At 44.9% G+C, this 12,870-nt stretch overlaps 1 protein-coding gene across 1 annotated transcript in view; it reads right to left on the bottom strand.

Annotated features, from left to right (window-relative positions):
- Window positions 1-12,870, bottom strand: part of LOC147115739 (uncharacterized) — a 251,890-nt gene that overhangs the window by 215,766 nt on the left and 23,254 nt on the right. Inside the window, exon 2 of the mRNA XM_085990250.1 lies at window positions 6,695-6,814. The gene's annotated coding sequence lies outside the window, so the exon portion shown is untranslated. The remainder of the gene's footprint in view (window positions 1-6,694; window positions 6,815-12,870) is intronic.

The following is a 12,870-nucleotide window of genomic DNA, read 5'->3' as shown; positions in this document are numbered from 1 at the left end:
TTGACCCAGCGACGATGAAGGAACGGCAAAATATTTCCAAATCAGGATGGTGTGTGACTTGGAGGGGAACTTGGAGGTGATGTTCCCACGTCATATTTTTGCAAGGAAATTCATGTGCAACTGCTTAATGCTGGTTTTACACTGAAACATTTCTACAAGCAAATTTCGTCAATTGCTCACACCATTTCAGAGATACATCTGCCGAAAACCCTCTGCCACTCATTCACATAGCCCCGCCTCCATGCAAAAGAGCAGCTCCTCCGAGTTTCCTGGAATTATATGGATAATACACTGGTATAGTTCTATGCCCAGAAACTCCTTTGCACTTCTATGTAAATTCCAGAATCCCATTTGTCTGTTTTATGACCTTTTCTCTTCCATTCTAATCATTAAAGACCCAAAGGCCTAACATTGCACACCCGGCACATTGAAAGTTCCTGTGCTGCATTAACAGCCCGAACTCCCCCAGGGCAGATACGCACTGACTGCTCTGAAACTTGCTCTCCAATTTATTACAATAGCTGCCTGTGCAGCTTTGTTCAGGGAACCAGCCCAGCGAAGTAAGTGGAATTTCTGGCCCATCAATTCCGAACTAAAGGGATCCATGCACTTAAAGATGAGTACGTGCAAATGGAGCATATATTTATTTCAGCTTTATCAAGCTTCAAAATCAATTTTTGGAGGCGAGGAGACGTGCCAGGTATAAACACACTGATAGGAAACCCAACGTGGCTGCATAAAACTAATCCTTTAGGCAAGTGAATGAGAGGTGCAGCAGCTGCTCCTATGTTTCAGAGATGGCTAAGGGCACAGGCAGGTGGGTGCAAGAAGGGTTGCCAAATTTGGCATTTCAGAACACCCCCCCCGCGCCCCCCCCACCCACAGGACACCATTAATGGTAGCAGGCTCAATGCTGCACATGCTATCTGCAGGACCTAGGAACAGATGGGAAGAAGATAGCACACAAAGGAATCTGACAAGGAAACAGTACTAACTAGACCATGTACCGTGTGGATGGCCCAAAGGTGCTTTCCGCAAAGTTTCGCCTGTTCTGCACATACTCTTTAGTTATCCCAAGCCCTCATGCAAACTTACACCTCATTCTTTGCATCTCTTGCATTCCAATGCCTCAGGATTCCCTATTTGAATCTCTCCAATCAGGTTTCCGCCCCTGCTACAGCACTGAAACAACCCTGATTATATACATTCTCAGATTGTGGTGCATTATCCCTCCTCATTCTATTCAGCCTCTCTGGGGCCATTGACGTGCTTGACCACACCATTCTCCTCCAATGCCTCTCCTCAATTTTCCAGTTGGATGAGACAACCCTCAACTAGTTCCACTTGTACCTATCCAATCATAGCCAGAACATCTGTACCAAAGACTTCTCCTCCCACAAGGACACTGCTCTCAGTTTTCCATTTCCTCTTCACCAGGCTTGCTTCTGTCAGGAGATGTCATGAGTGTCTTAGCTATGAGCCTATAAAAAATCTGTCATAACAGAAAAATTCCCAGAACACTAAGGGGGAAAAATTTGTCCCTTTAGCTCCTCCCGTTAGCGCCAGTAGATGGCAGTAATGGAGCGCTACACCAGTATCGCCGGGTCGAGGCAAATCCAGTGCCGCACAACAAATCCGCTCTCCACCCCCGCCCCCCCCCCCCCCCCCCCGTTGCACCGCCGGTAAGAGGTATCGCTGGGAACGTCAATGCCAGGGAGATCATGATGTCAGTGAGCATGCGATTTGCAAAATTGATTATCGCCACTTACCTCACCACCTGGAGTAAACACCGACAGGGAGAGCTGGTCGGTAGCACCAGGAAGCTGGCTGCAGGGACGTTATTTAACAGGATCATCAGTAATCACTCGCAGCTGTCAGGTTAGTACAGTTTCAGTGTTTTTTTTTTAGTTTCACCCACTGCAACAGTTTCATTCAGTTATTCTTCTGTATTAGGAGCCTTCTGGCAACAAAAAAGTAGCTACATTTATTCTTCAAAGATTCAAACTGCTAAACTTGGTAACATTAATGGGGGCTATACTGGCAGTCGTCCTCGCTCTCCAGGATCAACGGTGGAGAGAGTGGAGACAGAGAGAAGGACTGGAACATGTGCCCAGAGGGAGGAGGAGGGCCATCAGGCCTCACAACAGGAGGCCTTACCCTCCAAGGGTATTCTGAGAGCACTTCTCCTACTTCCAATTAAGCGAGGAGCAGTGTATTAGAAGGCTCCGCTTCACCAAGGAGGTGGTCACAGAACTCTGCCACCTCCTGCAACCAGACCTCCAGCCTCAGATCAGTGTGACAGTCAAGGTCACCGTTGCCCTGAATTTCTTCGCCAGTGGATCTTTCCAGTCTGCAACAGGAGACATAGCTGACATCTCGCAGTTCACCATCCATCGCTGCATCCAGGAGGTCACAGAAGCTCTCTACAGTAGGAGAAGGGATTACATTTCCTTCCCCATCACCAGAGAGAAGCAGGACAAGAGTGCATGTGGCTTTGCCAGGATTGCAGGATTCCCTATGGTGCAGGGCACCATTGACTGCACCCACGTGGCTTTGTGGGCACCGCATAACAATCCTGACATCTTCCATAACCGCAAAGGCTACCATTTACTTAATGTGCAGTTGGTGTGCAACCACGCACAGTGAATCCTCACCATCAATGCCCGCTATCCTGGCAGCAGCCACGATGCCTTCATCTTCCACCAGATCCTGCGCCATCCTGCGACGAGGAAGAAGAGGAAGATGAGGAGGAGGAACAGGAACAAGGGAGGAGGCAGCCACTCAATCGGCCTTCCGGAAGGGTGGTCCGCAACCGCCTCATCAGACTGCGGTTCTAATGAATTAAACCCCGGTGTGTCAGCACTCTTCCAGCCACCACGTCAAGCTCGTGGCAGGCTGCTCGGAGACAAGGGCTATCTTCTCTCCAGCTGGCTCATGATTCCCCTCCACAACCCCAACACTCCTGCCCAGCACTCATATAATGAGAGCCATACTGCCACCAGGAACATCATCAAGCAGACCATCGGCCTGCTGAAGCAACGGTTCCGCTGCCTTGACCACTCGGGCGGAGCCCTCCAGTACTCGGCTGAGTGGGTGTCCCATTCCGTGGTGTGCTGCATGCTCCACAAATTGGCCATCATGAGGGCCCAGTCCTTGCCACCAGGGATTGTGGGACCACATCAGGAGGAGGAAGAGGGAGAGGAGACAGAGGAGGAGGAGGGAAAGGAACAGGAAGACAAGGAGGATGAGAAGGAGGAGGAACAGGAGCAAGGGAGGAGGCAGCCACTCAATCAGCCTTCCGGGAGTGCGGTCCGTGACCACTTCATCAGACTGCGGTTTGAATGAATTAAACCCCAGATTCCCATTCCTCACCACGTCCCCATCATTCCATTCCTGTCACAGGCCATATCACAGTGCAAAGCTGAAATGAGACACATCACAAAAGAATTCAAAATGAATTAATACATTTATCAAAATCAGTAAACACATATTTGCACCAAAAATATTAACTATTCACCCTTGTGCAATCCCTTAGTGCCTGTCTTTACTGTGCCTTTGCCTACTCTAGTGCTTCTATGAAGTGTTGGCCCAGTAGCTGCAGCAGGGCTGGTGGAAGGCTGCTGAGTGTCTATGCGGGAGACTTCAGATGGCCTTGCAGGACGTCCTCGACCAGCTCTGGACCAGGAAGGCTTAGCAGGCCAATCAAGGGAAAGCCGGTTACTGGTGACGTCAGCGAGTGACGTTTCATCTGTCAAGAGCTTTTGCCAGCCCTGGCAAAAGTTTCACACTATCGCCAAAGTTAAAAGAACCCCCAATGATTCTACAAGTGCACCTATTGATTGGCATTTTCAAAGGTTTGAATTTTATTTGGTTCGATGCCAAGAGAATTTTGACACATCAAAGAACTTTTTTCATTATCAGTTAGGAAGAAAGTTCAAAGATAAAGCATCTGTGATTCTACTAAAATGCATTTAAGTAAGGTTAGGGACCCAGTAACACATCTATTAGAGTTTTATTCATAACTTCATTACCACAGGTCAAGCCTCTGTGCTCATGGGGCATTTTATCGGGACACATAATCATTTGTTTTGTTCTGCTGTGCCACTATTTCTTGTTTAACCTATAAGTGGACAACCCACAGCATTGATGTGAAACAGCAACAATGATATCTGAAGTTTTAAAAAAATGTTTATAGTTCTCACTTCGTTACTGGAGTAAAACCAGATGCAAATTGGTAAATTCTGCAGAAATTGCACTCACTCTCATTCTGGCAAGAAACAGAAACTATTTTAATGGAAGCTAAATCTAAACTACTCAGATAACGTCACAGACTTATTACCAGAGTAAGGGTGCTCGCCTGACCAAAAATAACACTGACAGCTCATCTCATCAAGCAGCAAAGTAACCTCGTCACCTTGAAATAGCGTGGGGTCACGCGTTCAACCCATTAGCAGATGTATAAAGCTATTCAGGTATGAAATGTGCATTGATTTTAATATACATGAACTGATCTGCTATGCACTGTAGGAAAAATTATATACACAATGGCAATACAAAGGGGTCAACATTGCTATGCCCATTTTTCAGGTGCTCAACTGGTGGAATTTAGCAGTGTTACGGACCACGCCCAATTGACTGCTGAATTCATACTGACATTTTTTAGGCGATAGTATTATCATGAGGGTCCTGCACCTGAATAAGGTCCTTTGCCTGATTCTCTGGTTCTTAACCTTGGCCAGGAAATTATTGCCTTAATAGTCGGGAAGCATGCTGCAGAGGCACTATTTAAAGGGATACTCACCTCCATTAAGGCAAGTCTCTGTTTGGACTTGATGGGCTGCTGGAGAGTGTTTTGATTATTCACTGTTTTGCTGAGCTGAACTTGGAGAGTGATTTTTTTTGGAGGTCCTGCACTCTTTCAAACGATTGTCTGCCTAACATTATTGGTACATGGGTATCCTGTTTGGTCTGCCATTGGGACTCCGACATGAGCAGCAGATGTGGCAGCAAGGAAGGCAACAGAAAGCTGCACGGTCTGCCAATAGAGGGTGAAGGAAGGCGGCATGGAGGAGGCCTTACACTAAAGGTGCACAGGCACCGGATTTCCAACTTCACCTTTACAGAGGAGCAGTGCATCAGGTGGCTTCAGGTCTCCAGGGAGGCAATGCCTGAGCTCAACCAAGAATTGCAGCCCAGCACCAGGGCATCCACAGCACTGCCTGTGGCTGCGAAGGTCACGGTGGCCCTGAAGCTTTATGCGTCAAGCTCCTTCCAACATCCAGCAGGTGACATTGGTAATGTCTTGCACACTGTAATCAAGGAGGCCACAGCTGCACTGCTTGCTGGCACCAGTAATTCATCACTTTCCCAATACAGGCTGTGATGCAGGAGGAGAGAGTGGCAGACTTTGCAAGAGTTGCTGGATTCCTGCAGATGCAGGGGGGTCATTAACTGCACCCACGTTCCCCTGCATGCTCCCATACAAGACTAAGCCCTTTACTACAACAGGGAGGGATTCCATTCCATAAATTAAATGTGCATCTCATCTGCGATCATAGGCAATGAATTAAGCAGATCTGTGCCTGGTATCCTAGCAGTGGTCATGATGTCTTCATCCTGCACCTTTCTTTAATACCACACCCCACCCCCCACCCCCCAGCCCCTGCTTGGGGACAAGGGCTATCTCTTATATGTCCCACTAATAACTCCTGTCAGGAACCCGGGCATAGACATGCAACCTGAATGCAATGAGAGTCATGCCAGAACCAGAGCTCTCATAAAGCAGCCCATCAGGCTCCTCGGGCAAAGGTTTTCATGCTTTGACACATCGGGAAGCGGCTTCAATATAGACCAGAGCAAATGTCGATATTTGTCATTGTGTGCTATATGCTGCACAACTTTGCCTTTGAAAGAGGGCAAGAGTTGGAGCCACATAGCAGGAAGAAGTTGAGGAACAGGAAGAGGATCTGGAAGCTGAGGCTGCAGAGGAAGAGCAAGGCCCAGCAGAGATGCCAGCTGTCAGAGCTCTCAGGCAGCATCTCATTGATGAGAGGTTCTCATGAACATTCCATCCGCTCCCCAATGCACCAACAGTTCCTCCATCAATCTAATCCAGTCCTCATACAGTCCAAATTCATGGTTGATGCCCTTACATGGCTAAGAATAAAGACCAACAACAATCTGAGAAAAAAATGATTACTTTGTAAAGATACTTTTTCACTCTTCATTTGACAATTGCTTATACTGAACATAGAGAACTAAAAACCACCCTTGCACAAAGCCCTAGTGCCTGTCTTGTGTGCTTGCTTACCGAATCTAGTGATCCTACAAGATGCATCCCCAGTAGCTACAGCAAGGGAGGTGAAAGGCTACTGAACGTTCATTGAGGGCTTGTGAGATGGCTGTGGTTGAGTAATCGTGAGTAGCTCTGGCCATAGAGGGCCCGGCTGCAGACTGTAATATTTTAGCAGCAGCCTGGGCAGTCAGGCCCAGCTGGCTCTCTGGCATCAACAAGGGCACTGGTTGACTGTGTCTTGGGGGAGCAGGCATGCTGTTCTCCTGATGTAAGCAGAGACAGATGAGTGCCTACTGAAGGCAGCAGTCCTTTATCATGAATAGTGTATGAGGATGAGATTTCAGTGAGAAGTGAAAAAGGGTGAAATGGCCAAAAACCCTGAAGGACTTGTCCTCCTACCTCTCAGGAGGTCACGCTCCTGACACGCCTCCTGCCCACAATGTCCAACATGGTCATTTGCACAGGGAACAGGACATGTATGGATGATGGGCCTCCGCCTGTGGCTGCATGCAGCTTCTCCTTGAAGAAAGAAGGAGTGTGTTAGTAGCAGCCTAGTGAGAAGTTTTGAAGATGTTCCCACATGAACAGCCACACGATCGGAGCGCGCTGGCCATTTTGCCCCCATTTTTTGGGCGATAACGAATTTAGGCCCCAAGGAGTTTAGGCATTTGCTGCAGTGCAAAAGTTCCATTTCAAATTTTGATTTGGAAAAAAACCTTTAAGGACCACTGGTTAAGCTGCACGTAGACTTTGTTGCGCTCAGGTAGCACAATTTTGAGAAGGGGTCCTGAAACAGGAGCTAGGCCCCCTATTTGCATATGCAAAGCCTTTACCAATATTATCGGTGGCATACTTCTGGGGCGGAATGTGCGCGCGGATGCGGCCCGCCATATTGAATGCTTAGGCACCTGTATTACACTTGTAAAATGGGCACAGCATCAACAAATTTCTAGGTCAATCACTTCATTGAGAAAGCTTTATAGCAGTATCAAGCTGGCTTTAGTTAAACATATTGAACTCATTGACTTGTTAATCATATCTAAATTATAGTGCTAGAAACACATGGCAAACGTAACAGAAGTGTTGGGATCCTCAGGAAACCCTGGCACAGCTGGCAACTTAAATATTCTGCAAAGCCTATAAGTAGCCAATGACATTGTTGTTGTCCTTCATACAGTAATTCTCTAGCCTGTGGCAATCACCTCAGGCAGAATTGTGTTCTGAGAATTGTATTCTCTGTATTCAGAGGTTCAAATACAAGTTAATCATCAGCTGCTGCACCAGGGTTGATAGAACAGTCAGGCTGTGTGAACGCTCTGGAATTTCTATTGGCATTCTAGTACAGATTCTTCAGATTTTTCTGTGCTTCAGTAGCAACTAAGACTGAGTTTGTGACACTGCAGTCCTTGTTTCAGTGATCTGAAGCATCTTATTGTCACACTTAGGTTAAACTGGTGAATGTGTACATAGAATTATATAGAATCTACAGCACACAAACAGGCATTTCGATCCACCTGGTCTACGTCGTTGCTTATACTCCACATGAGCCTTTTTCCACTCTAATTATCTCTCCACTCCGCCCCTCTATTCCCTAATCCCTCATGTATGTATCAAGCCTCCTCTTAAATGCATCAATGCCATTTGCTTCAACCACTCCTTGTGGCAGCGAGATCCACATTCTCACCACAGTGTGTGAAGAAATTCATCCTAAATTCTTTATTTGATCTGTGTGTAGCTATCTTATATTTATGCCTCCTTGTTCTGGGCTCACCCACAATAACTTATACGTAATATATATTCTACTAATATGCATACCTCAATATTTTTGGATTAAGCAGTCCATGATTGCTAGAAGTTTGATGCGTTACTTGGCAGTCTGCCTTCAAAGTTGACCTTGGTTCTTTCGCATCAGGTTATAAAAGGGCTGTAATGTTACACCTACTGTTTATTAGTGTTATGTTACAGGAAGAGATTACTTTACTGAAAAGTCACACTCAGTTTTTGTGCTTATTATGTGATGTTTTATTATGGATGTATTAGGTTGTCTACCCTTTGTATTGCTGCAATAATATGGTGGTTGGTCATTGGGCCATCTGTAATTACTGTGGATGTATATGTTCTCTAAAATAAAAAAAACAATTGTAAGAAGAATGCCAATGTACACAAGGGGATTATATACTGTTTTTGTTAATACTTGTTTTACAACCTGTAATGAGTAACACAAAGATACAATCTTTTAAAAGCCAGAACATAGGAATCCAAATTCATTTCAACATTTTGATAAGAATCCAAAAGGAAAAATGACATGTTTTAAATTGTCTTATAGTGTTCTATTAACCAGCCTATTGGGATCTCACAGGATCTCTTACCAGAATAAGCACGCGATATGTTTATATGCAATTACAAATGATAGTGTGAGGTATACATTGCAAATTAGAGATTGTATCAATGACTCAAATCACACTTGCAAATATTCTTCTAACAATATTTATTATCTGAAAGGGAGTTTCAAAAATGGTGGTGGGCAGTTAGAAATAATGACGGGCATTTAAGAAAGTAATTTTAAAAACTGAAGCTACTATTAATGAAATGGTCAATTAATATTCAAAACAGTCATGCTAGGCATTTATAGCATTTTATGAACAATTGTGGGTTTCCTTAAATATTTGCTGTATGACAAATCACATGCTGATTTTGCTGTAATACTTACTCATGGTTTATTTCATCCCCTTATTGTTCAATGTCTTGCTCTGACCTTCATGGTGCGCACAGAACAATGAAAGGATTGTGTGTTTAGTCACAGACATGTGTCACCTTATTACAGTCTCACAAGCTGTAGACTTCAGTGCCAGATATTAAGCAAATGCATTTCTAAATCTGCACGTCACTATTGGCTTTTAACTGAACAGATAACCTGATGAGACTAATTTCAACAGAAGCAGAAATTTATTTAAAAAGGAATTGTTTCGCAAACAGTGGCAAGAGGTAGGTTACATCACTACATTATTCCAGCACCCATTTTTCTCCACATTTAATAACTTGAATTGAAAAACAATTGCAAGGTAAACATTGCTGCTGCCTTGAAAGTATTGGTGGCAATGTTGAGGGCAGGGGGTGGGGGAGGGGTGGAGGCTGAGAACATAATCCAAATGTTTGTATGAAGTAAACACAAAGTTATTCCAGTACCAATGTGTCTGACTTTGACCAGAGTTTCAGAATATTGGCCCGGAATTTGCGGTCAGCGGCGAACCAAAGACGTTCGCCTCAGGCACCAAAGAAAGCTGCCCACAAAGACCTTGCAATTACTGTGGCGAGATGTTTGCCTTTTTCGATGCATGATTTCCATGTAATATAATGGGGAATCCATAGAACGCTCTGCTGTGATGTCAACATGCTGTCTAAGCAGCCAATCACAATGCAGAATTCTCACAGAGAGGCAGGAAATGAGAAACTGCTTTTATCCCCACTTTTTAAAAATGTTACAGAGAGAAAAACAAAGATTGGGGCTTTCAGATTGGGATAAGGTAATCCTGAAATAAATAAGAACAAACTTTTAAAAAAATGATTTTTTTTAATGTGTCTTAAAAATTGTCATTTTATCACAATGGAGAAATTTGACACATCACAAAATTAAAATTAGTTTTTCAGGGCCATAACATTTGTTTAGTAGTCAATACACTGTTAAAACCCCAGTTACACCTAATCCAACAAGGCCTAACTTTTAATGGGGTATTAAACAGAGATATTACCGCGGAAAAGCCAAAGTTTTCATCCGTTTCACTGATTTCACTGATTACACTGATTGCCGGCTATTGGGGGGGGGGGGAGCCACAGTGCAGCCAGTGTCAGAGCAGTCAATGACTGTCCGCAGTTTCAGGATTCCCATGTTTAGATGCGCATGCACTACATCCTGTAGTTGCAGTCAGTTTCAAAGGGGTAATAACAGCGAACGCTGCTCGTTTGCTGGTGTTGCCCACCGCAAATTGATGGATCCAGCTCAGCCTGTTCAAAAGCATCGCAACACACCAACAATTAAGGCTGTTCAAAAATGTGTTTAGATTTTATAAAAGAAAATGTGTATTTGTAATACTTCCCAAACCCCCACCGTTCTTAAATATTGCAATAAACATATTTCTGTAAGCAGGCTTCACATGTAGTTCATATGAAATTCAGCAATATTATCAAGGCTTACACAGCCAGAATCAAATGATGAGAAAAAATAAACGCAACATAAATCACAGTATTCCAAAGGGAAGAACTGATCTCTATTAAAAAATGTGTAAGGTTCACACTCTGGTGTATATGGAAAGATTAGATTAATTGTCACTGAGTGGTATCTACATGATTCAGCGAAGCAGTCCATCATAAATGTGACCCAATTGAGAGAAACTGAGACATAATTTTTACTTAATATGTAAATATGATATCAGGAATTAACAAAGACATATGGCTTAACAAGAATTATTTTCCGTACACATATTTTCTTTTCTAAAGCTTTTGCTTACATTTATCCCTTCAAATGCTATAGGTTTCAACTAACAATAGGCAACCCACCGAAAGTCACAATGGGGTAGAAATTTTTGGCACCCGGTTTCGGGCGCAAAGGTGGCTATGTGCCAGAAACGCATGTCCAAACCTGGAGGCCCGAGGCTGGCCCGAAATGGGGCTTCGTCTAAATAATCTGGATGAGCTGCCGGCACTTGTCGTGCCTTGACAGGCAACTCGCCCTTCTACAGGTATAAATTTTGAGCTACCTACCAGGAGGATGGCCTAGTAGTGCTGCAAGCTGTCAGAAATGTGAGGCAGAAAATTATAGAGAAGAGGTTATTCTAAACCATCCCTCCCCGCTCCAGAGCACCAACAATCCTTCCTTCCATCTGACTCCATCCTGATACCCACCATATCAATGCCCTCAAACTATGCAACTTCATGGGTGTTCCTGTTATATCACTAAGATTATAAAGACAGCTATACCAAAACAGAATGTTTTACTTCATTACTCCAAAAGACTTCAGTCTTGATTTGACAAATGGTTACATAACTGATGCCTATCTACAAATCACCCTCGTGCAAACTCCTAGTACCTGACTTCTATGCTCTTTTACCTGTTTCAGTGTGTAATGGTTTCCCAGTGGTCACAGCTTGGGAGGTCAAAGTCTGCTGAACTTCCACTGTGGGGACTAGAGATGGCTGGAGTGGGTGCCCTCAGGAGCTCTGGCAGTTGAGGATCCAGCTGCAGGCTGCTGGGACACGGCTATGGCCAGGGCAGTCTGGTCCAGGTGGCTGTCTAACACCAATAAGGGCACCGGTTGATAGGCTGGTGGTGGAGTAGGCATGCTGTCCTCCTGAGAGAGGACAGCAGCACACTCTCCCATGGAGGCAATGCCACTCAGGGGGTTAAGACACAACATTCCCACTGCTATGCTGATAATAAACTACTGGTGTGCTTGGAATCTCTCAAAGCCCCTACCAATGTTCTCCTTCAAGCTTTGTAAGCCAGCGGAGATGATGTCTGTAGTAACCTGGGAGGTTATGAGTAACCTGATCCACCAGGTGGTGCTGTGGCAATTGGTCTCCTGAGTTAAGTCTGGTCTGTACTGTTGTACTCTTTGTTTTTGCTGCCTCATGGCAGAAGCTTTTATGTGCAAGTGTTGATTAAACCATGTTAAGGAGTTAACCTGTGTCTGTCTCCATCTATGGCCACCTCAAGATACCACAATGTCAAAGCTATCACCAGAAGCTCCATCACTGTGAGGCCCCTTACAGAGCTGACAACTTGCTCCATGGTTGACTGAATGGTCTTGATGCCCTGGATGAGGACCACACATGTTGGAGTTGACTTCTCCATACTCTTCAACGTTGTCAGCAAGCTTGCTGACAGACAAGCCAGTGCACTTAGAAGGCCTGTGTGGATTGCTATCAGTCTTCGTATGCATTGTGGGCCCTCAATGTTTTCATCTGTAACCTTTAGAGCAGGGGAGTTTTTTTCTGGTCCATCCTATTCCCCTGCCCTTACTCATGCACACTAGCATCTCCACATAAAGACCCTTCTAACCAACTCTGAACTATGCGGGGTGCCAGTCTCTGAGCTGGTGTCTGTAAAGGTACAGCCAAATTACACTTCCTGTTTAGTAGAGCTGTCCTCTTCTTGTTCTGCTCCCCAATGGCATTGTGGAGTTTCTGGTCCTGAAATGGAAGAAAGGGACAAGGGTGAACATTTATTGGCATGGGTAAGGAGAGACAGATGAGTGGCTTCTGAAAGCAGCAACAATTTGTCATGCATAGTGTGTGAGGGTGAGATTGAAATGAGAAGGGAACAATGGAACGACCGTGTAAAACCCATGGGACTTGTCCTCCAGCCTTGCCAGATACCATGCTCCTGATGTCCCTCCATGTCCCCTGCTCACGATGTCCAGAACTTGTTCTTCAAGTGGATGAAGCATGTCCCTCCTCCTGTGGCTACCTTTTCTCATTTAATGCATGTGAGCTTGCCCTGCAAAAAAGAAAGTAGTGTATCAATGCTTTGAGGATGTGCATGTTGGGGTAGAATAGAGTTGCTGGTGTGTGAAAGATAG

The sequence above is a fragment of the Somniosus microcephalus genome, chromosome 6 (assembly GCF_052327205.1).
Source record: "Somniosus microcephalus isolate GS21.2 chromosome 6, FLI_Smic_1.0, whole genome shotgun sequence".
NCBI lineage: Eukaryota > Metazoa > Chordata > Chondrichthyes > Squaliformes > Somniosidae > Somniosus > Somniosus microcephalus.
This window is presented reverse-complemented; position numbering and strand designations above follow the sequence as displayed.